General features: G+C 38.1%; 1 protein-coding gene and 1 pseudogene across 1 annotated transcript in view; both read right to left on the bottom strand.

Annotated features, from left to right (window-relative positions):
- Positions 1–25,785, bottom strand: part of LOC100945075 (25-hydroxycholesterol 7-alpha-hydroxylase) — a 180,300-nt gene that overhangs the window by 88,197 nt on the left and 66,318 nt on the right. The window lies entirely within an intron of this gene.
- On the bottom strand, positions 9,669–11,160 carry LOC111727583 (annotated as a pseudogene).

Genomic DNA, 25,785 nt, shown 5'->3' on the forward strand with positions numbered 1-25,785 from the left:
TTTATGAGGTTTTTGTTTCTAGTCCTTATCTTAAACATTGTTATTGTTATTAAATTTTAAGCCTTTTTAATTTTGTGAAGGCAAAAAGTGGAAACCTAATACACACATGTATATGTAAAAAAAATAAATTTTTTTTAAATTAAAAAAAGACCTAACTCACAATAGGTTGTTAAAAATATGATGTGTTCACTTTCTTTTTTTTTTTTTAACATAAGGAAAGCTATTCCACTTTACTCATAGTACAAAGGACACAAATTAAAAGTTCATTGAAATGCCATTTCTCATCTATTGTATTAACAACAATCTCAAAGATTGACAAACTATTCTTTGATATTCATATAAATGTAATTAGGAACCAACATACACACAGGCATGCACACACATTATCATTCTTATGAAAATTAAAACACTGGAATGATAAACCCAGGAGACAGGGTTAAGGGACACTTTTGAAAGTTAGACTTCCTGGGACAAACCTCATTTTTATAGTCTTGATATTGGAACCATGCAAATGTATTACATAATTATAAAGCAAAATTAAATTATAATGACAAAAAAGAATTCTGAAGCAGAGGAATGGCTACCAAACATATGAAAAAAATGCTCATCGTCCCTAATTATTAGAGAAATGCAAATAACAATCACCCTAAGGTATCATCAAACTCCAGCAAGAAGGGCCCACATCACAAAATCTCTAAACTGCAGATGCAGGAGTGGATGTGGAGAGAAGGAAACACTTTTACACTGCTGGTGGGACTGCAAACTAATACAACCTTTTTGGAAGGAAGTATGGAGAATCTTCAAAGAACTCAAGCTTGATCTCCCATTTGATCCTGCAATCCCATTACTGGGCATCTACCCAGAAGAAAAAAAAATCCTGCATTAGACTGTTTATTGCAGCTCAATTTACAATCTCCAAAATCCAAGAATGGATTAATAAGCTTTGGTATATGTATACCATGGAATACTATTCAGCCATTAAAAAGATGGAGACTTTATACCTTTTGTATTTAACACCTGTATTAACTTCTGCCAATGGAAGTGGAACACATTATTCTTAGTAAAGCATCACAAGAATGGAGAAGCAAGACTCAATCCTGTGTACTCAATTCTGATATGAGGACAATTAATGACCTAGTGCACGGTAGGGGTGGGAGAATGGAGAGTAGAGAGAGGGAAGGAGGGAGGAGGTGAGGGGTCACAGTATGTGACATACTTTTGGGGGGCAGGACACAATTATAAGAGGGACTTTGCCTAACAAATGAAATCAATGTAGACCTGGTTTTTGTACCCCCAATGAATCCCCAATGATTAAAAAAAAAAAAAAGAATTCTGAAATATAAAAGTACTTAACTGTATCTCTCGTTGGTGGCCATTATCTAAAGATATTTAAAGCATAGTATTTTGATGGTACATAGTATATGCATAATAGAACACTATATCCTATGGTCAATAAATGCTGCAAAGTAATAATCACATTCTTAGCAACAATATTGTTATGGTTATACTGAAACACATACCCACACACTCACACTTTGGCAATGTCTTTTTAAAAATCCACCCACAAAAATGTTCCATACAATTTTACAGGTAAGTTTTATCAGACATTCAAGGAACAGCTAATTCTGATCTTATATAAGATCTTCCAAAGAGAAGAAAATTGAGGAATTTTCTCCCCTCCTGTGGTAGATAGAATAACATCCCCCCCTCAAGGTATGCACATTCTACTCCCTGGAGTCTACAAACATTTGTCTTAGCAAAGGGACTTTGCAGATGAGATTAAGGATCTTGAGATAGGGATATTATACTAGATAACATGCTCGATAATTCTCCTGAATTATCTAGGAAGGTCCAATATACTCACAAGTGTCCTTATAAGTGACAGACTGGGTGGGAGAGTCAGGGTGAGAGCAGGAGATATGACCCCAGAAGCAGAGCTCAGAGTGATGTGACTGCTGGCTAACAGGAACCATGAGCCAAGGAATGCAGGTGGCCTCTTGCCCAGTGGAAGGGACTGCAGCCATTCATTCTTTAGGCTATATATATATGTATATATATACCCCTCCCTAGACCAAGGACCCAGGAGGACAGGAGATTTTTTTCCAGCTTGGGTTTTTCCCTCTGCCAGAAGCTCTAGTGCTTCTTCTGTATTCCTTTCTGTAAACAAATCCCGTCTTAACCACTGATCTGAGGTCCGTTCATTCATTCTTCCAATCCCCGAGACCAAGGACCCACTGAAGAAGAAATTCCCAATTGTGGCATAGGAAGATCAAGCTCAAACAGGGCACAACAGTTTTCCTGATCCCAAGAAACAGAGATTGGAGTTCAGGGCTCCAGAGGAGGCTGGAATTTGCAGAGCACAATGCCAAAGAGGAGAGATTTACAGCCAAAAATTGGCCTAAATATCTTCATAGGAGGTTCTCTGAGTCTTTGGTAGAATATTAAGCTGTACATATGCAGAGACTCCACAAGCCTTGGAACTGATACCCCATATCTTCTGCCATATTGTATTTGTTACAAGATGGTCAGTAGGTCCAGCCCATGTACAAGGGGAGGGGATTTTAAAAGGGTGTGAACATCAGAAGAAGGGATCACTGTAGACCATCAGAAGGTGTCTACTACATGCAAGATACGTGGTCACTATGGAGTCCTGACTCTGGGGCATCTCCTGGAAAGAAGGGGAGAGGGAAAGGGCTGGTGTTGTTCTGTGCCGACTGTGGTGCCCGCGTGAGGAGAGGAGAGTCAGCTTGGGGGACACCAGTGCAGAAACCCCCGGTACGCCATCCTGAACGGCAGCTGCAGCGATGTGTTCACTTTCAAAGAAACACTTCTATTTTATCATTTTTTATTATTACTTCAAAACATTATGTGGAGAGCATTTCTATTTAAAATAAAAAGGCAAAGCAGAGATAATGTTTAACATAAAGAAATAACAAATTGATACTTTTGGCTTCTTCCGATCATGACATTAAGTAGCTTGTCTATACTTATGCATGTGTCAGAAGACGCAATTATATGGCTAGCCCAGTACAGAAAAAATTTTATGCAATTTCATGTCATTCAATCAAACCTGGAATTTCAGAAGACTCTATCAAAAGGCATGATCTGGTGGATGAACAATGTCTATGAATTCCACAAATCTGTCTTCATCATCTCAGCATGTTCCCATTTCATTCATACAGTACTAGTTACCTGAGTCTCAAGGTGTTCCACTGTATCTGTTTTATATGCAGGTCTAAGAAAATAATATGTAGCAGAACATAGATATGAAATAGTCAGGTATAACCTGCAGGTATAATCCTATTTCATTGATCCTAAGAACAACAGCACACCTTTTATATCTTAGCCTCTGAAATAGCTTCCTAAAATCTCTGGAAGGCCAGTGGTAAGACCCAGACTGCTCCAACATCAAAGTATCTTACATTTAACTCTTGATTCTTGCATTCAGTGAAATGCAATATTAAATACTATTCTGGCTTTCAAGAATACCTGTTACACATTTATCTGAAAATGGTCTTGCTCACAATCACATTTTAAGATATCTGACGAAACAATACGTTTATTTTATGTTGACATCTAGATTATGTCTGTCTGACATAGAAACATTTAATTAACTCACTTAATTAACTAGTTGATTTAATGGGGAAAAAAATTCAACTACACTTACCTAGTTCCGTTGACTATATTAGGATCGTAAGATCTCGCACTGGACATACTGAGACATTTATCTCTGTGGCATACTTGGTAATTATGACCATGTTTAGTAACAAATCGCAACCTAGGAATGGATGGAGAGCCATTCCTCACTCATTCCGAACGGCAAAGGGACAAGTGATTGGGGGGTTTGCCTTATCTCCGTGTTGTGTGAAGGGAGTAAACATAGCACGAACCAGTAGGGAACATTACTTGCATAATTTAAAACAGTTTGGGAGCAGAGAGAACGCCACATTTTCTTAATTTCTCAAATAACCCCAAGGACATTCATCTACAGTTTGGTTAGAGTTCAAGTTGTTTATTGCCTCCTATTGCATTTCATAGTCATTATTGTCACTGCCGAAAACATCACTTTTTCTTAGTGTCTATGTGTTGAATGAATGAATCAATCAATCCATTAGTGAATGAGTGATGTTCTCTAATTTAGGTTATTTATTTTATAAACAAATATATACCAATTTAATGTTACAAAGTCTACACACACACACATCTCAAAATGTTAAGTGCGAAGCACTCTCATCATGAGCTTTGAAGTTATACGATTGGGGGACAATAGAATTATTTAGAATTGATGGTTTTACAGTTAAAGTCCACTTTTAAATCAGAAATTAACTTTTAATATATGGCTTGGTGATGATAATACTGAGGTATGTAAAGCATAGTTGCCTTCTTATAGGCAATATACTTGATTAATTTGGAACAATTTAATAGTGAAAGATTAATTAAGAATTTCATCCAGTACAGGCCATCTTTCTTTTCCAATTACTTTCCTTTAGAGCCACCATAACTGTTTTAATAATTGCACTGAAAATGCTAGAAAGTCTCAAGATAATACAGTGATTCAGCGAGAACAATAAAAGTCAGAAACACAGCCCTCTGCTATTTGGAGCGTTTAACATTGTGCTATATATGCGAGTCCTCTGAACTCCAACAGGTATCTAACCCAGGAAGTCTAAACTATGCCTGAATTTGTTGTTACATATGAACTACTTTTATTAAACATCTAGTTAAAAATACTTTCTGGAAAAAGAAAACAGCATTAGGAAATCCTCTAATTAGATGCCATCACATTTTAAGCTTATGATAACATTTTCCTCTGAAAACATACTTGGTGGAATTGTCTTTGAAATAAAGATATACCCTACTGAGCTATAAACTTGACCCTAACACAAGGAAATTTTGTTTTTTATTTTTTAAGAGAACATACATAAAAACAAAACAACAAAATAGAAAAACAGTAAGTGACCAGAAAGAGAAATTTAAGAGAAAGATCACACAAGGAAATTTTAGAGTGCAAAGGTGAAGCTGAAGTTAGAATTTATGCTAAAACAGTTAGATCCTGAGTAAATGTGCTAACAATGAGTATAAGAGAAAAAACTTTAAACCTAGGTGCTCTTCTTACACTCCTAAGCTAGGAAGAAACAATCATTCTCTCCATATACTACCCAAGAAAGTGTTAATAGTTTAAGCACACCCTTTCTCATCTAATTTTGGTATTAGGATACTAATTTTAATGAAACAGAAATACTTGTCAAAAGTTCAGCAATCATCAAAGTCCCTTGCACTACTTTGATTTTTGATATGCAATTTGTAGCAAGAAATCTTGTTTGCTTTAGGACAGCAGGAAGAAGTATTTGTTCTGCTCCAGGTATTCTTATTGATTGGACTTAGTTAGGTCCATTCATCCCTTATTGAGAATAATAAAGTAATCACAATAAAAATGATGTGGGCTGGGTGCAATGGCTCACACCTGTAATCCTAGCACTACGGGAGGCTGGTAGATTCCTTGAGCTCAGGAGTCGGAGACCAGCTTGAGCGAAAGTGAAACTTGGTCAAAAAGTAGCTGGGCACTGGAGTGGGTACCTGCTGTCCCAGTTGCTTGGGAGGCTGAGGCAGGAGGATAGCTTGAATGTGGGAGTCTGAGGTTGCTGTGAGCTAGGCTGATGCCACAGCACTCTAGCCTAGGCAACAGAGTGAGACTATCTCCAAAAAAGAATTAAGTGTCTTGATAAAGAGTCTGGTTTGAATCATCACCAAGAACAGGAAGACTTAGATTGAACCTTTCTAAGCTACTCACATTAGGCATGCGTCTTTCCTTTTTGAATCTCATCTCTATAGTAGCATCTCACTGGTACACAGTAAACCCTCAATAAATAAGAGCAAAGACTATTGTCAGCTTAAAAATATTTTCTTAAAAGAAGGTACTTAGATCTATATAAAAATCAAAGCAGGGTATGAAACAGTCATTATATAACAATTGAGAAATTCATCTACTTAAACCACCTAGTAGCACACAGAATCAGAATTCGTATTAGAAACCTTGAATGGGCCAGGCACAGTGGCTCACGCCTGTAATCCCAGCACTCTGGAGGGCCAAGACAGATTGCTCAAGCTCAGGAGCTTGAGACCAGCCTGGGCAACAGTGAGACACGTCTCTGCTAAAAATAGAAAAAATAAGCCTGGCATTGTGTTGGGTTTCTGTTATCCCAGCTACTTGGGAGGCTGAGACAGGAGGATCACTTGAGCCCAAGAGTTTGAGGTTGTTGTGAGCTATGACATCATAGAACTCTACCCGGGGCAAAGGAGTGAGACTCTGTCTCAAAAAAAAAAAAAAAAGAAAGAAAGAAAAAAGAAAGAAAAGAGAAAAAAAGAAAAAGAAACCTTGAATGATTTGACTTTAAACAATAATGCATTAGTATGCATTTAGAATTTACACCTGAACAACCCAAAATACACATGCTGTGCAACATATGTGTACACCAAACAAGGCTTCTCCAGAGAGAATGAAAACCTGAGGGTTCTTCCAAGATAAGTCCCTAAGTTCTTTATGGACTTCATTTTCATTTAATTTTGAAGGTCCCAGAGGCCAAAGAAATGAACACTAAAGCCAAATAATTTCCTAAATTTCAGAGTCTAACATCTATCTCAGTATATTTGTCATTCAAGGCGTATCTGCTGGTAACTGGGTACTCAGCTTTCTGATTTGTGAAGTCATCACCAGGTGGAAACTCAGGCAAAAGTGTAGGTCCAGCTTACTTAAGGGGATTTATTTGATACTGAAGAGATTATAGTAGGCTCTTCCTTTCTTTTTGCAAAAAGAGACCTCCAAACCCAATCAGACTATAGCAATTTAAAAATTCAACGGACTCCACTGCAACCATGACTCAGAACAAAAAGCTAAATACTGGAAGTGGCATTCACCTGCCTTTTGAAATAAAAAGTCTCCTCAATTTCTAACAGGAAAGGCTATTTTGGAGTTGGTTATCTCCAAATTATACTACTAAACCATTTCATCCAAACATTTACAATGTATTAACTTAGTTTTTTTTTTTTTCTTTTCTCACTTCTCTCCAATTCTAATTTGTGTTTCTAAAGACTTAAAAATCCAAAATCAAACTTAACAGTCTCCCGACTATGACTGGTCACAAACTCAGGAATTCTGAAGAAGATTTCATTAGAAAATATACAGAGAAATGAGATAAAGCCATTTTGAAAAATAATTTACTATCAAAGGACGCTATCTGGAAATAAAGAGGTGTGCACTGGCAGGTGACGGGCAGTGGGGGGAGGGAGGAGGCAGGGGAGGGCCGCCTGGGGACCAGGACTGCTAATCACGTAGCTCTAATCCCCACAGTTTGCTGCTCGTCTTTTGCAATATCAGAATATGTGCAATGCCCCTTGGCAGCACAGGCTGCAGACAAAAAAAAAAAAGCCAAAGCATGTGCTGTTTTCTTCCTTGTCTGGAGGTATGTTAGTTTGCCTCAGAGCCAACTCATCCGTACTGAGTAAGCAATGTTGGACAAGGAATCAGTTTTAAGTGTAAAACTTACTTAATACTACATACAAGTATTTGCTTACAATTATAAAAGGGTTACATAAAGTCTTACTTTACTCACTGAAATTCACTGAGTTTGGCGGTTCCATGACATCTTCTGCTCTTTCCTTTGCCCCCATGGGGCTCCCAGTTCACCCGGCTCAACTCAACCTCTTCATCACATTCTCACAATCAGATAACATTCTGTCACTTTCCTTTGGTCCTTTCCCAAATGTAATAATCATTATTTTGTTAGCTGTTCAAGAAACCCCACCAAGGTAGGAATACGGTATTTTTTAAGTATAACATCAATGTCAGGATCACTAGCAAACCCAGACATTTCAATTTGTCACTGCCTGTCCTTTAATGTCGGCTTAGCTAAGGGTTCTGAGACAATTCCATATTTCCACATTCCATACTATAATGAAGATTTTAAAATTAAACTTAACTGCTTTTATAAATTCTTTTTATTAGAAATGTATAATTTTTTGGAATATGACTTCTTAAAATATTCCGCATTCTTGATTGTATGTAACACAAGAATTCTCCTTCTATCCAGTGTCCAACACTACAAGTATTAGCTATTAAAATCACTGTCACACATAGCAATATCCAACAATATTTACATAAGCTTGTTCTTTAAATAAAGCCCGAAGACATTTGTGAGTGTGCACGTTTGTAGATGTATGTTTCTACTGGCTTTGTGTATCTAGATGAAGGAGTTTCCCCTAGATAACACAACTGGTCTCTCTCTCTACCCCATATTCCTTTCCACTCTTACCTTCCCCCAAAAAGGAAATAGTACCTTACCCAATATTGGGCAACAAAGACAAGACATGCACTGGTACGTGTTAGGCAAATGGATGAAGTTAATCTTGAAAAAGTATTAAGTATTGGGGGAATTTTTTCTTCTTTCCTATCAGCTCCAGAATAGTGGGAACAATGATGCTTCTAGAAAGCTCTGGTGCTCTGAAGACACAATCTTTTTGGAGGGTGGATCATCAATTCTATGTGCTATAAAGAAGGGCCAAAAGTTAGGAATTTTATAGAAGGCTTTTTAGCTTCAAATGTCAAGCCTCCATTTTCCAAACAGCTTGATCAACAATAAATTTGATATTTTGATTTCCTTCATTCTATCTCGTATCTTCTTTATCACTTGTTATAAATATAAAGGGTAGAGAGAGAAGAAAGTAGGGTCCCTTGCCAGGCCAAGGGGAGTACTTCCAAGATGACTAGAGTAATTAATATTCAGCAACGAGGTACGTAGCACTTTTTCTAGGATGAGTTTGTGAACTTAATTGTCAGACCCCGTATGTATTAGCAGAATGAGAAAAACTATTAAGAAATTAAAATCTTGAGACTTACCGGGCTGTTCATCAATATCTGATCTGTTTCCATAATTGTAATTTCGATTGTGTATTTTACAAAGAATGAAACATTTCTCAAAGATATTAAAGGGAAGTATCTTAGGACTAATCTGGATGGGGCCATGATTTATGTTACAAGCACAAGGAAAAGGATAGATATTATGCACCATGTATGGTCTTTTCAAAGAAAAAAAGAGAAAAAAAAATATCAACTTACAAAGTACTCTCCCCAGAAACCCTTGAGACTGTTGAAAATTAGCACAATAGATTGCACAGGATTCAATTTCTGAGTTAGTCTCACTGTGTTAATTTTCATTTCTCATAAGATATTTCACCTCACATTTTACCATTGGATTTCATGACTGACTGTGCCCTGCCAGTGTTTGGTTAGCATTTTCTGTAGGCTGTATCAAGCACAGCTCTATCAGATAACAGTGATGGTGCTCAGTTCTTTTTTTGAGAGTATCCTTCAAGCAGGTGACAGTCACAGCAGATTCAATCTCAGTGATACTGTTAGTCTTAGAATCAGTCCCAGTGATTCAGGCATCTATCCATCTCCCGCTAAGACTACAAACTGTCACCTGGGAAGTTTTTATAAAACACAGATCTGATCAGGATCCCCCTCTCTGGAACTCTCAGAGTTTCCCACAGCATAGATCAAATCCAAATTCTTTAGAGTGGAGTCTGAGGCCCTCTGCTATTTTATTCTAAATTGCTTTTATTTTTTTTTTTTTGAAGTTTAAACGAGTATTTTATTATAAAGTTTAGTTGTGGTTCAGAAAAAAATTGAGTGAATAACTTTCTCTGAAAAAATATATTGACTCTATAGACTCTGCAGTTGGGGGGGCTGGTAAGTTAAATTACCACATTTTCTATTCGGAAAATGATAAAAGTTCCATTTCCAGTCTGATTATAAAGATACATATGCCAAACATGGCTGAGAATAGATACACCAGGAAAAGCAAACGCTGTAAAGCTAAGGGCGTGCAATAGGCTCTAAGAGAAAATCTCAGAAATACCCCAAGGGGCAACAAGAACGTCTGGCTGGAATTGGAAGTTCTTTTCAGTCATCTTCATCTCCTGCTCCATGTTTGGGAATGCGTGTGAACTTGATGTAATTAAAACTCCCCCCTCTGTCAATAGGTGTTTCTCAGCACAGTTCATCCACTTTCTCGTTCGCAAACCCCTCTCCCAGCTCTCTCAGGTAATCTCCCTGAATGGTCCCGGTTGCTTCCTCATCAAAGCAGGCAGAAGCATTTCTGATGACATCTTCTGGATCTGTGCCATGTAACTTCTCATCAAACATGGTGAGGAACATGGTGAAACTGATGGGGCCTGGAGCCTCATTCAGCCTCGCATCATCCGTGGATTTTCCCCCAGTGAGGCAAGCATATCGTGCAAATCTTCCTTGTCAATGAAACCATCTTTACTCTGTTCGATCATGTTGAAGGCCTCTTTGAACTCCTGAATCTGTCACTGGTCAAACAGGGCAAATACACTGGATCTTGCAAGCTGAGGGTGCTTCTTGGTGGTCTTGGTCTTTACCGTTTTACTGGACATGGTGGTGGTCAAATTGTTTCACAGCCACGAGAATCTGAGCCCTTTGGCAACACCCCTGCTGTGCGCTTCCACCATCTTCCACAATGAGCACCTCTCAAAACCAACACTTCCACCCTCCACTTAGCAAACCGGAAGGGAGCCTGGCCACCAGGGAGCCTGGCCACCAGGGAGCCTGGCCACCAGTCTCAGCCTGTAGCAGGACCTATAATTCTAAATTACTGTTAAAACACTCAGCCCTGAAATCCAGTTAGACCCAATTGGTCTCCATTCCCCAATGCTTTGAATTTTCTCTTTCTTTTCTCACAGGGTCATCTTTGGTCTAGTGCTGTTTCCAACCTACTCATCTTGCAAGGCCAGATGCCACATCTCTTTCATTTATTCCTTCATCCCTTGTCCATGGAGTAAAAACTGTTTAAGCTGCTTTTCTACAGCAGGCATTACGTTAGGCACTTTCCTGAAGCTCTCTTACATCCCAGTTCCTCCAACCTTGAAAATAATTTCTTTTCTGTGAATTCTGATAGCACCGGGTACCTCAATTAGGCCATGTACCCATTTTTAGATTCAAAAAGCTGCTTTGTACATCACCGTGGGCTCACTGTACCCAGTATTTCAATAAATTTCCTGAATGGGGGAATCAATGGTTGAGTAACAGGATATATAAATACAAAGCACATTATAAAATAGAAATAATAAATAAATACTTAAAAACACATTGTTATTTATATTTATTTATGTTATAAATATAGTGCATTACATATAAAACACCTTCTAAAAATAGGTAAATATATAACTTCCAAATTGAGCTTCATATTTATCATTCCATAAAACACTCAAGCAACCTAAGTTTAAAAGGAATTACCTACTTTGTATTGGCTTAAAATATGAAAATGCCTGCAAGATCTTGAAGAATAGAACTACACATGTTTTCAGCATAAGAATATTTTACTATTATAATATGCTGTACCTATAGAAATAAGTACATTGTAAGCCCATTTCTGTTTTGTATTTTTAGAAGGGGGAAGAGAGACCTGGGGCTCTCTTTTCCAAATCTTTCAAAGTTTAATCTATCAGAAGATAAGACTAGAGGCATGAGGGGCCTTTAACTCTAATAATATTGGACCTATGTGCTATCAGCTCAGCACCTTGAGGTCTGCTACAACTCTTAGACCAGAAGATCACCACAAACTAGGTCTCTATTTATATGCAACTCACAGCTGAGTAGAAATGATTTCACAGCTGCATGGTAAACCTCCTGGCATCTCTCTTGATTGGTGGCCTGACTACTTGGGACCAGTCCCTGCAGAACAGCCCACTACCTCTGCTCTGGGAAGAGACAAATGGTGGTACTACTAAGAGGATGAGGTGCCAAGGGAAGACCATCTGCCTGGTGTTGGATTTGTCATCTGTCACTCTCTGAAATGAGTCCCTGCCTTAGAAAAGGAAGTCAGGTCTGCAGAAGAGGATCCCCCATTGGCCCCTCTAATTTTGTCTTGGACTCAACTTTTAGAGAGTTCTTTGCAAAGCCAGTGAAGTAGAGGCATTTGCCTTTCAGCAAGACAAATCCTGAGGAAGCACTCTTATGTGGGTTATTTTAAATTCTAAATAGTCTTATAATGTGTCTTCCTTCTAGAAAACAACATAGAATCTGAATTTTCCAAAGACGTCGTCTTCAGAAAACCATCTACTCAGTCCTCAAATCAACAATGCTAATTGGAATTTACAATGTGAAATGTAACGTGCTAATAGTCTTACAGCACTTTGAATATAACAGATTAAAAATTATTTCTGTCTTGGTCACTATGTCCCATTTTCATAAACACTTAAAAAATTACTTTATGGCCAATCCTTACTTTTCTGTACTATTTTCAGCCTTCACCTCGTGTAGTTCATTCAAGGATTAAAAGGGATGAAGTTAAGGAAGGAACTTAACAGGCCACCTAACCCAGCCCTGGCCCATGTTGATAATTAAGGAAATCCTAGCTGCAGCAGGAGCAGCGACAGCACTAGTAACATTTGTAGTATACTATAGCTCCTCGCCTGACTTTTCTTTTGCAATTAAGAATCTTGAAATTCATACCCTAAAATTCTAAAAAAAGAAATTTTCAATTTGTACCTACAAAAATAGCATCTTCACAGACAAAACTATAGATACATCAGCAATCCTTCTAAAAGGGAGCATTAATCTGGAACTAGCCATTATCAACACTTACAATCTGGATCTCGGAACAGGAAACACCTTGGCCTGCCTAGGGGCTATGTTTTGGCCACTATGTCAATGCTAGAAGCATCACATCACTTTAAAAATGGGAAGATAAATGTAGTCATAATTTTAAAATATATTATCTATATGCTCACCACTTGACTTTGCATTTTGAGAAGACTTTGATTTTTTCCTAGTTATAGCTTCAGTTATGGAACTGGCATATCATAGTCCATCAACATGCATCTGTTGAATAAATGACTGAATTTTTATAGAAGTGAATACTTTTTTCCTCCTCATTTATACATATATATGTGTGTGTGTGTATATATATCACTATATATGCATATATGCACACATATACACTTTCTCCTCATTTTTTATATATACACATACATATATATTTTCTTCTCATTGAAATGTATATATATCATTATAGATGTGTGTATGTATGTATAATACTATAACATACAATATAAATAGTATTACAATGCAGAAAAAGTAATTTTCTTAAACACAGTGAGGTTATGAGAGACTACTCAAGAGAAAAGAAAATTTGGTATGAGTATACTTTGGTTAAACAACCATATATACACCTGGAAAAAGTCAGATACAACAGATCTTAAACAGCAGTTTGCATATAATTCTATTAGTACATGTTACTCCCCAACGTCTTACTCATCTTTATTCTATTATATAAGAGAAAGTCAATAAAATATTATTTGCATAAATGGATAAGTAGAGAGCTGGTTGATAAGTTAATAAGTAGCACCATCAAACAAAAATTGTCAGTGCGGTATATGAATCTTGTCAAATGGTCTGTTCCCAGATCCATCCTTAGTAAGCCTAAATGCAAATTTCAAATGAATCACCCTGATGCCAAGAACTTAATTACAGGCCAGAACAAAGTCCAATATAATCCAAAGGAATATGACAAAATCTGACACCCCCAAATATAAAATTTTCAATATCTGGCCTTCAATAAAAAACTATCAGGTAGAGGAAGAAGGAAAATATAAGGAAAAAAATTAATAAAAAGCCCCCCAAAATGAAAGAGCACGGCACTGGCAAATAAGATGTCCAAAATGATATTTGATAATGTTTTCCATTTGCTCAAGAATGTAGAACATAAAGCTAAAAAAGAAATGGAAGGAATAAAAAGTAGAAATCGTAAACACTGAAAAATAAAATATCTGCAACAAAATGACACTCAATAAGGGCAGCACCTGTGGCTCAAAGGAGCAGGGCACCGGCCCCATATGCCAGCGGTGGCAGGTTCAAACCCAGCCCCGGCCAAAAACTGCAAAAAAAAAAATGACACCCAATAAGATTTCCATATTAGATTAGATACTATGATAGAAAAGATGAGTCAACTTGAACAGCAGTGGAAACTATCCAAAAGGAAGACAAAAAGATAAAAGAGTTAAAAGAAATAAAAAAGTGCTAATGACCAGTGGGACAATACAAACCAATCTAAGCAATATAAGCAACTGAACAGAGGAGACATAAAACTTTCAAGGAACAGTGGCCAGAATTTTGTCAACATAAACTCTCTTTTTATATCATGCTATTTCATAGAGATTCATTCTGGATATACAAAAAGTTAACAAGCTAACACAATAATAATTGTGAGCAGCTACCATAAATGCTTCACAGGTGATGATTATATAGTCCCAACAACCTGGGAGATAGGATCTCTTGGTTTTCTGCTTTTAAAAAAACAGGTGGCATACTCAGGATAGCCCCGTTGGTGAGTCAGTCAGGACTCCAACTCACCTGGTATGTCTTCAGTACCCCATACCCTTAACCATTCTGCTTTCAGGCCTCTGTACCATCTCTGCAATGGACGGACATTAATACTTTACAACTAAAACTTGAGCCAAGTGTGCCCATTTTTATGCTGACGCTGAAAAAGAAAGTATTTGCAACAAAATGGCACTCGATGAGATTAACATGTTAGTTAATATTAATGTTAATTAATACGTTTACAATCATGATTTAAAAACAATTCAACTCCGTTTCAGTTTTATAATGAATATCAACTTCCTCCTTATCATCCAGGATCCAGATTGATGTCAGTATGTACGCAAATGCATGAACAAACTTACAAAGAAATGAAAAGTATGTCAGCGTTCAAAGCCCTGTGACCTGCCATTTAGCCATAGACTAAATCAGTAGGAAAACCGTGTGTGTCTGGAGGAAAGTGCATCTGAAGCCACATTTAAAAAGAAAACTGAGAGCATCCAAATACCAGAGTTGTCAGCAGCTTGACTCCTTCTACTTGGAATTGGAGGGCTCTTGCTGACACATGTAGCCCTGCTTGTCCTTTGTCACATATGTGCTTCCCCTGCAAACTGTCAGTGACTTGTCAGAACTGATCAGGAAGTCTAAGGTCAATCCCCAGTGATGGACAGGTCTGCACACAACAGTGTCCCATTTCTAGTTCTGTGTCACATACCGTATGAAAACTGATGTCTCCATCACTCTACTCTCAGGATGAATGGCTGAACACAGAGATGATGAGGTTTTTTTAAGATTAAAAGAAACCCAATGGGATAAACTCAACATCTGATCATATTTTAAACTAATAATCAATCTAATGTTGCAAAGGGAAGGGATGTCTTGTAAGAAGACATTGACTCCTTTCTGACTAAATATGAATGACCCTTGTTTGGGAATTTAAATCATCGAACAACCTAATCTAGGAAAAAGGAAATAGGGCACTTCCATAAATAACCTGAGACCCTGATGTCTCCCCAGGCCTCCAACCAGTGAAATACAGGGACTTCCCTTTTTCTAGGATGAGTTTGCAAACTTAATTGCCCTACCTCATATAATGACAGTTCTGACGGTCATTCAAGAAAAAGAATTCCAAAATTATTTTAAAGTATAGACCAGATGCTGGCATTGGTGCATACTTTCCCAAGGGGAGGACCTCAAAGGCGACCATGCAGATATACAGGAACAGGGTATGTAGCACTTTTCTAGGATGAGTATGTGAACTTAACTGTCTGACCTCGATATATTGGTATATCTAGTACATAGAATTTCAGCAGGTTAAATGAAGTATAAATTATTAACTTCAGGAAGTTGCAACGATGTTTTATCCTGGGGGTATATATGGTTTCACGTACATGAAACACCTTCCCACACTACTATAGTATCAGAGTGTTTGCATCTTTTCACTACTGAAAATTCAAGGCAAGAGTTATTAACTACTTACTTTACCAATAGCCCAAGAGTAAGTGGATGTTAATGTCCATGTCAGGGCCCCTCAGGAGGACCTGCTCAGGACTAGGCACCCAGCAGGGCCTCTGCCCTGAGTCCTTCTCAGTTTATGTTTCTCCCCTCAGACAACAAGTCCAGCTGCCCCAGGGGCATATGACCCTAGCTCCTCCAGCTCTGTGCTAGAATCAAGGTGCTCAGAAATTAAAATTCTCAGCCTCAACAGTGGGGAGCCTGCTCCTGGGGGCATTCATGAGCCTCCTTCCTGGGTCTGTCTTCCAATGCCCAATCATGAAGCTGTAAGTTCACCAGTAGGCCTGAGGTTAGCCATTGACAGCTGTTAGGAGTGTAAGTGTGATGGAGCTTCCTGTGGGCAGAGTGCACCAGGCATGCAAGGTATCTGGAGAACGGAAGGTGCAATATGTAAGCTAAGGAACACATTTGTGTCTGTGCCCCATGGTTATCAGAGGTGTTATTTTCCTCATGGTCCCAGGATAGGTGAATATAAAGTAGAGTCCCTCAAGGTCCTAACATTCTAGTGGCAAAGCAATTATGGCCAGGGTTACCCATTCAAGTTGTCAAGGTTCTACCTGTTCTTTAACGACAATCATGGTATAAATTATCATGAGATACAGTGTCTTCTAAAGTTTGCAGGTAGTTTTGAAGTCACTGGAGCAGGTTTTTAAGGGATGTAAGCTCATAACACATGGTTTCGATAGATTTAAGGACAATAATGGGCACATAACTGACCTCATCCATCACCCCCCCAAATTAGATTAAATGCCATTTGCAGAGAGAACTGTCATTGGATGAACAACTTACATTAAATGAGACTTGAAGTGGTTCTGCAACTAAAACTGTAAAGTCTCTCCTTCCCCTCCACAAACTCAAATTATCGACCACTTAAACTATATTAAATTGTTACTTCTCAAATGTACATCATTATGATTCCCACAAAGCAAAGCACAAAACACCTCCTCAAACCACACTTTCATGATAAATCAATAGTTTGAATGCAGTGGATTCATATGTCATTAAGTTAATTGTCTGTCAAGATATTAACAGTGTTCACTTCTGAAAAGAACTCTAAAATTTTAAAAGCCAGACTGAATTTATCAGCTAGGACAGATTGCTGCTTGTCTAAGTGACTTAGTGTGTGTGACAGAGCTACACGCTGCCTTTGGGTTCACAAGTCCTTCAAAACCAAAGATCCATGCTAATGGAAACCTTTTCAGCAAAAAGCACCCAACAATCAGAGTTAAAGTTTTATTTATCGGCTTTGACCATCTACTTCTGTTATCAACCATAAGGGCCCATACACTTCATCAACCCCTAACAATAGCCGCAAGCTTGGACAATCTGTCTTGCGTCTTCATTGGGTAAAGACTTCAATGGAACAGCCTCGATTAAAGAGCAGCCCACGCATAAAATGAAAACTCATTAAAATAAACTTTCTCAAAGGGAGAACTTCAGTTCCAATTGAACTGAACTGTTTTTATTTCAAAGATGAAAGGCCCATTACCCAGCCATACATTCATGTGCTCTTGGCTTAAGTGCTTTCTATTTGACGACTCTGAGTCCCTTCCCATGTCTTTTTGGAGGCTTTAGAAACATAATAGGAATTCAGCCCTTATTGAGCCTGATTGGAACATAGTATCTGTGAACCTCTTAATAATACTTCAGACCTTTATGATTTAATTTGCAATGGTGTCCCTTTTGTCTGCCTTACTGGCCTTTAATCTAAGGCACAATGTGCTCACTTTACATTTATTTGCAGAAAAGCACTGAATAGCTAAGGATTTTTTAATGTGCCAATTAGAAAGAGTGATTTTTAAAAAACACACAGGTATAGTCATTTACATAACAGAATGCAAAGCTGAGTGAAGAAATGAATGAAATGAAAGATGGCTGTCACTGCCATTATTTACAAGAAAACTGATTTCTAACTTTGAGCCTGAAAACTTCGCCTTGAACTTATGAGGGCAGTCCTAGCGTAAGTACCAGTGAATAATATAATAAAATAAAAAAGGCAGAGACTAGGCAAAATCTCTGTTATGTGAAAATATCAGCTGACCTATAAAAGAGCAATATAACTGGTATTAGCTGAAGCAAATAATAATATTCTCAGCTTTAATTTTATATGAATGGCCATTAAGTGAAATGAACCACAATCATGGTTACTTAGATACACAGAATATTCAGAGAAAATGTTAATACTCAAAGCAAAGCAAAAACATCCACATAATGGTTGTACACACATGCCATTAAAAGGAAATTAAGCTCTTTAAGATTGGCTGTATATCATTATCTATCATCACTTCCTATATCTTTGACTGAAGTCAAAATGTATACTGTAAGCATGTTTTAAGAGAAAAAGTAAATAAATATAATCCCTTGTGTCAAAAATATTCCTTTAAATTATGTAATCAGAAAAATATGTGTGGATAAATTTTAAATTTTGTCAAAATGAATAACTAGCACAATGGTCTCTGGGTAATAAAAGTGCAAAGTAATTAGCAGTTTGCCGAAATCTTCTCAATTACATTTTGAATTTAATCTATCTGTAAATTACTAATAAAGGGTATTTTTCTTTATGGAAAAATCTATCAAAGATAAAATTCTTTTTCTTTAACAAAAATATGCTATTTAAAAACCAAATAAAAGATCAAAATCTAAAATGTTTAGTATTAAAAAATGGAATTAAAAAAAGAAAAAAGAGGAAATCTAAAATGTTCTGAAGTCAAACATTCTGAAGTTTTATAGAAAACACCTGATTCTTGCTGAGTTCTTTATTCATATGGTCAGTCTCAACTTCCCGGCTTGTTTTGGGTTGCTTTGTTTTTGTTTTTAAGATGAATGTATTAAAACTTCGACATTAATCTTAACCAAAAGGCAAACAAAGGAACAAAACCCGTCTTCATTGAAATTACTAACAATTCTGTCATTCACCAAGTCACACAACTAGTTCAAGTACAAGATAAACATCTGCTCAGGCTGTTAGAGACTGGTGAGTGAATTCTTGGCTTTGCTCAGCCAGGATCATGTCCAGGTTTTTCCCCACATTTTTTACTTTTAACACCTTAGTTTCTGTATTTTATTTGATATTATTTTGATCTTACCACATCTATTTATTACTTGGAGGTCATATATCAATATGAAAGAAACAAATTAAAATAAGCAACAATCTCTCAGGGAACACTAGAATAGGTCCGCCTCACTTTAAGCAAAACCAACGTATAAATGTAGATGAAAAATGATTAAAAGATATAATATTTGTAATATATACTATTGGCAACAGGACTTTTGCAGTAGTGAGCTCTTCTACTGAAATATACAGTTTTAAAAATATATATAACTTATGACCTCCTGGGACTACATCAAATATGCAAAATAACACTTTATACACATTTAAATGATAAACACATTTAATGATATACACATTTAATGATAAACACATGATAGTGTTTATCATTAAAATATATGTCATAAAAATATCTAGTGAGATGTATAACATATATGGCTTTACTGCAAATGTTGCATGTATTGTATTATTCAAGTAAGTCCACAGAATCTGGATTACTCCACCAAGAATATTACTTCATAAAATTGTAATTAGTGTTAATTGAATGCTATTCTTGCCTTAAAAGTTGACTTATAAACCTTGCACTACCTATTAACCATTTATAGTTTTTAAAAAATGACATAATGGGGGCACACAATACCTTTCTGATTATCAGAATGTTGAGCCACAGAAACTATGATAACTTTCTTGTTTAATGAGGTTGGCCACAGTTGCCACGTAGCTTCTCATAGGTTTAGATGACCACTCTGTATGTGGCTTCCTGAGTGTGAAGTTTTCCTTTTCATCTTAAGCAGCATATCTAGTGTCTAATTACAATGGAAAACCACATGTTGGAAGCCATGGGCTCTCCAGGCTGTTCTTACAAAATGAAAACAGAGCGGCCAAAATCTGTCCCACTATGTGCTTCCCAGACCTTAAATGGCCCACCAGAGAAGTTCCCCAGACATAGCTAGTGTTGAAAATATGGCTCTGAATATTAACCACAAAATCACTTTTAATTCAAACGTATTTTATTTTAATTTAGACAAATCATATAAATGCGAAATCATTCTTAACAATGTATACCAGAATAAATACCTTCTTAAAGGTATTTGGACATAAGAACAGTATCTACTATAGAAAATCTAACTAGATTATACTTCCAATTTTGCATCAAAATTATTGTGTGTCAAAAAATGAGATGAGACAGTAGCTTTCCCCTTACATGGACACATGTTAATAGTTGCGTAGATTATTAGAAAGTTTTTTTTTTTATTTTGCTTTTATTATTTCACCTCCTGATGCTCTCACAGGAAAACTGGAATTCTGCAGCAGCAAATCTAAGAACAGCAAACAGATGACTTACAGGGTATGGAGAATGGATTTGGCAGGGGGTGGGGGGAGCTTTTTATTTTTTATTTTTCTCCTTCTTTGTCTTTTCGCCTTAATTCTCTCATTTAGTTTAGAAACATAAGGCCCTGTTCACTTCATTTAAGCCTCACAATGACTGGAAGCCCGATCAATCTGTCTTGTGTCTTCTTAGGGTGAAACTGCAATTGAGCGGAAGCAACAGATGAACAAAGCCCACATTCAAATCTGCAGCTCATTAAAATAACGTTAAAACAGAGTAAAACCGCACTTGTAGGTGAATGTAGCTGGCTTTTTTTCCTGCTAAAAATATTTGATTAATAAACTATGTAATCATTAGCCCTGAATCAATGGTCTTTGATGTGAATTGAAATAAATACCTACTTTTTAAAACTGTGAACATTTTGAAAACCATTTTGGAAACAGGCTTTCGACAAAGCACTACATGAGATAACTTTGCAGCGTGCTCCAACGACACGTCCCATCAAGAGCAGATTCCCAGAGTCTCTATGCAGCTCTTCCTCCAGGCGGGGAGGAAGTATCCACTACACAGAACCCGCATTGGTCCATGTCACACTTCCAACTCTGAATTCCCAGGACTCTATAGTGACATATCATAGGGAGAGTTTCTGTAAATAAATACCCAAATTGCTTTGCTATGCAACAGGTGCCCAGTAAATACAATTTTTAGAACTTTGGTCAATTTTAAGTAACCCAGAAGTTCAGTAGGGACAGAAGTAAACATATGGCTATTTGGTAATTTGTTTTTAACCTGATCAGTGGATCCCATTCTGTACCTAATCCAGGGATAGAACCTTCCTAGACACATTTGACTAACAGAGAGTCAGTCTTGTAAAAGCCAGATTTTAGTTTAGAACATATATGTGCCTTCTTATGTCTGACGAATTTTTGATAAAAGGCATAATCACACATCCTAGAAACTGCTTAGGCAATCCAGAGAGATCTATTAAAATAAAACAATACGTACATTCTTCAACCCCCAGATCACACCTCTAAGAAATCAATCTTATAGAAATGAAGTACCAGCACGAACTCAGATGTATTCAAAGACATTTAGTGCAGAATTGTCTCTTGGGGCTAAAAAAGTAAAAAACAACAAAACAAAAAAACTGAAAACAAAGTAGAAAAACTGTGGACCCTTCATACCAGGGGATGAATATTACAGAAGCTTTAAAAGAGTACATCAGAGCTATACCAATCTTCAAAATGGACTCCTGAATAAAAAGTAACATGCAGAGCACACATTTTGTAAAAACTAACAATAGTATAATCCCTGGGCACTCACGTGTGCACAGGCAGGTGGGTTCTGCTTAAGTAGTCAAGGAGAAAGCAGTGAGAGGCTAGGTAAGAAGTTGTCCATTTGACCGTGGAAAGGGGAGGAGCAGGGGAAGGCAAGGGATGGGGTGCAGTTTCCAAAAGAGTTATTTTTTTCAAAGATCCTCAATGAAAACACCATACTATTCCAATATATTTGATTTTGACAATGAGCATGTAATATTTATATAATTAGATTATGTACATAATCTGATTATACATACATTCAAAAATAAAGAAGAAGTGTCTGAGAAGTGAGTCTGATGGGAAGATTTTCAGATCACAGGTAACTTTGCAGATCAGTTCCCAGCTTCTACATCTGCTTGTTCTGGGGCTCAGGAAACAGAATTCCCAAGTGAGGCCCTTGGGCATGCTGAGTGCTTTCCACTAAATGACACTAGAAGGCTTCGGAAGCCTCAGAACTCTTCTATCCTCCTGTCTCTCACCCCTCATTCTCCCCAAAGTGAGTGAAAAAAAACCAGAATTCCTCTTTTCTAAGGCAAGCCATAAAACCTAGAAATTTTACTCGGATCTCCCCTGTCTTTCTGCATGAGAGTGGGCCATAAGGAAATTCTCTGACCTGCCTTTGTTCTATAGTAGCTCATAAGACCCTTATTCCAGAGGTGTCTGCCCCGAACCTGGAAGACCAAAAAGAATCTGAGGAGACAGAGCCCTGGCTGGGCTTTTTCACTCAGTCTGCAGACATTAGATCATACCCTTCTGTCCAATCACAATGCTACATGCCTGTCCATGCTTCATCAAACCTGAGCATACAGTTTTCCCGGAGTCTTTAGATCTTCATTGCAAGGTCTCCCGTGTCACATAAAACTTGGATGAAGTAAATATGCTACGGCTTTCTCTTGCTAACCTGTCTTTGGGCTCAGAGTGGTGGCTGATGCATGTAAGCCTGGACTCTGGGAGGCTGAGGTGGGTGGATCACCTGAGCTTAGGAGTTCAGGACCAGCCTGAGCAAAACTAAAACCCATCTCTAATAAATACACAAAAACTATGCATTGTGGCAGGTGCTTGTAGTCCCAACTACTCAGGAGGCTAAGGCAAGAGGATCTCGTGAGCCCAAGAGTTTGAGGTTGCTGTGAGCTATAATGCCATGGCACTCTACTCAGCGGGACAGAGTGAGACTCTGTCTCAAAAACAAAAACAAAAACAAAAAACCTGTCTTTGGTATAGAAGTGTCAGCCGCCACCCTTATGGTGAGGAGAGAATGTATCACAGCCGTTCTGCCTCTTCGTTTGCTTTATAAGTTGGAGGAATCACTGAATTTCTCTGAGCCTCCATTTTCCATTTCTGTGCCAAGTTAGGTAATAGTCAGGCAGGTGCTAGATGAAGCCATGAGTTCAAAGCACCTGCAGGAGGGAACGGCCACAGTATGCCCGAGTCCACTGGGATACCGAGTCCCTCTCCCTGACGCCGCCCCCGTTTGAGGAGTCTGATTATACATACACTCAAAAAGAAGAAATGTACAGCAGGGCTAGGCTGGTGCAGCTACTAAAAGGCTCTCAGATATACGGAAAACCGTAGGGCCTGAATCTGCCCGATGGGAGAAAGGCAGCAGAGAGGAAGGGATGTAAGAAAGGGGATGGGGGAAGAGCTGACAAACCTCTTAGACATCTTCTTGGCTATGAGAATAGAAAATGTGACTACGAATCCTTCAGGACCTAAAAGACATTAGGTCAATGTCTTGACAGAGAAGAACGTTTCCATCGGAAATCTAGGTTCTGCTAATCTACCTGGTGTCTCTTCTCCGTCATCATGTCCCGCCTTCACTCACCAGCCCACCAAAGGCCACTTTCCACTAGCCTCGGAAGTCAGTGAGCTCTGCCTGCCACCACCGCTGTCCCAGGAGGTGCAGGGCCAGAGATTTCTGAGCAATCACAAAGGAAACAGACGGTACGTTTCATGGATATCTGGTCCTCCTGTGAGGATCTGACTGACATTTTTTAATTAATCTGGCCCACTGGAGTTTAATTAAGGTGGTGTCTTCTTGAGATGAAAGTAAAGGAAAATAGATTCCTTTTATGGAACAAGCTTGAAGAAGAAGAAACCTCTTTCTTTCAGCCCTTAGTCTTAAAAACAAAGCAAACAAACCAACAGCAAAAAAAAAAAAAAAAAACCTGCCATGTTTCTCTTATTTCTAAAACCTTTCTCTTTTTTTTTTTTAATTAACAAAGTTGTTTCAGAATTGATTGATAATGACATGTAAGCTATCCCCACAAAGTCACAAGTACCTGAGAAATTATAGAGATGGAATATGTACCTTTAGGGATCAAAAAATCCTTCATTTCATTTAATTTAATAGGAATCGGCTCGGAAAATATGTAGTGAGCAAGGCCCCAGTTATGATGCAAGTTCCAGAAAAATAATCTGGATCCTACATAGAAACTCACTGAGTAAAAAAAGTTCTGTAATTAAAAAACAACTTCCAAGGCTGGGTGCAGTGGCTCACACCTGTAATCCCTGCACTCTGGGAGGCCAGGAAGGGCAGATTGCTTGAGCTCAGCAGTTTGAGAGCAGACTGAGCAAGAGCAAGACCCCTTCTCTACTAAAAATAGAAAAACCAGCCGGGTATTGTGGCAGGTCTGTATTCCAAGCTACTCAGGAGGCTAAGGCAAGGGGATCTCTTGAGCCGGAAGAGTTTGAGGTTGCTGAGAGGTCTGAAGCCATGGCAGGCACCCTAGCCAAAGGGTGACAGAGTGACACTCTGTTTCAACAAACAAACAAACAATAAGGGGGCAGTGCCTGTGGCTCAAAGGAGTAGAGCCCCAGCCCCATATGCTGAAGGTGGTGGGTTCAAACCCAGCTCCGGCCAAAAACCACAAAAAAAAAAAAAAAATAAAAGTAAGGAGGCCAGGCACCTAGGCTTGTCATCCTAGGACTCTGGGGGATTGAGGCTTGAGGTCACAAGTTGGAGACCAGCCTTAGCCAGAGCAAGACCCTGTCTCTAAGTTTAGTTTAGTAAATTATAAAGTATTTGAAATATCCTCACTGGATTTTAATGCAGACTTTTTTTCTCATCACTGATGAGATGAACGTAGGATCATCTGTATAGTGGACAGTGTTGATGGAATTCTCCTCCTAGTCCTACTTACCACTTCTGTGTGCATCCCACCCCCTGAATTTGCAATTTAGTATTTTTGATCCTCCACCTCCACAACCCTGTGGCTCTTCAGAGGACAACTCCCAGCCACTTGGCCACAAGTGCAGAAAGTGGTAAGGTCTGAAGGCTCTGATCCTCCACACACCCAGGGACTGTCAACCAAGATCACGGTGAGCCTTCAACACACCCGACACGGTTCATGTTCCAGGGTTCCTCTGTAGGATCAGGCTGCAGCCCACCCTCTGAGAGGTTTTGCCTGAGCTCCATCACACCCTTCCTCTCTTCCTCTTTTTCCTGTCTTGCTCTCCCTGCTCCCTGAATGTTTCCCCTGGGATTCTGCCTCTGAGGAAGCCAATCTAAGGCAATACATTGTTCTGTATGAAGTTACTAAATTTATTTTACTGAATTTGGGAGCCTAAATTTTTATACTTTATTTCTTTTAAGCAATAAGTGTGATAGTTCACCATTTCCTTTTTCTGATAACTCCTGAGCAGTTGTTTCTTTGATTGAATTATTCCTTTCTTCACAATTTATTTTCTATTCACGTGAGATATTTTAATGTATATAGCAAATGAACCAATTTTGATGATAATTTTCGTGAATTAGGTCTTCACATAATATATACATTGATCATAATAGTAAATGACACAAAAGGATAACTATCATGAAGAAAAGAATAATTATTATCATGAAGATTCCAACATCAAAGTGACCACATCTGTCTCACTACTTCATTCTTCTAAACTGAAAAGAACTACAGGGAACAGTTCACCAAGTAGAAATCCTTAGGCCAACATTATGCTAATATACTTGTCCACAGAGTCAGGGGAAGTCGGTCTAGAAAAGACCAGTGAGAACAATCTAAAGTCTTTTTAGACTGAAAGACTTAAAACCAATACTGAAGTTCGTAGCCAGGGCCATGAGTTTTTTTGCCAGTTCTAACATAGGATTCCAATGGTATCTTCCATTTCAAAACCCTAGAAAATAGGTTAAAAATGTAATGCTTGGATCACTTTGATTCCAGCC

Source organism: Otolemur garnettii, unplaced genomic scaffold (assembly GCF_000181295.1).
Source record: "Otolemur garnettii isolate 467f Iridium unplaced genomic scaffold, OtoGar3 scaffold00113, whole genome shotgun sequence".
NCBI lineage: Eukaryota > Metazoa > Chordata > Mammalia > Primates > Galagidae > Otolemur > Otolemur garnettii.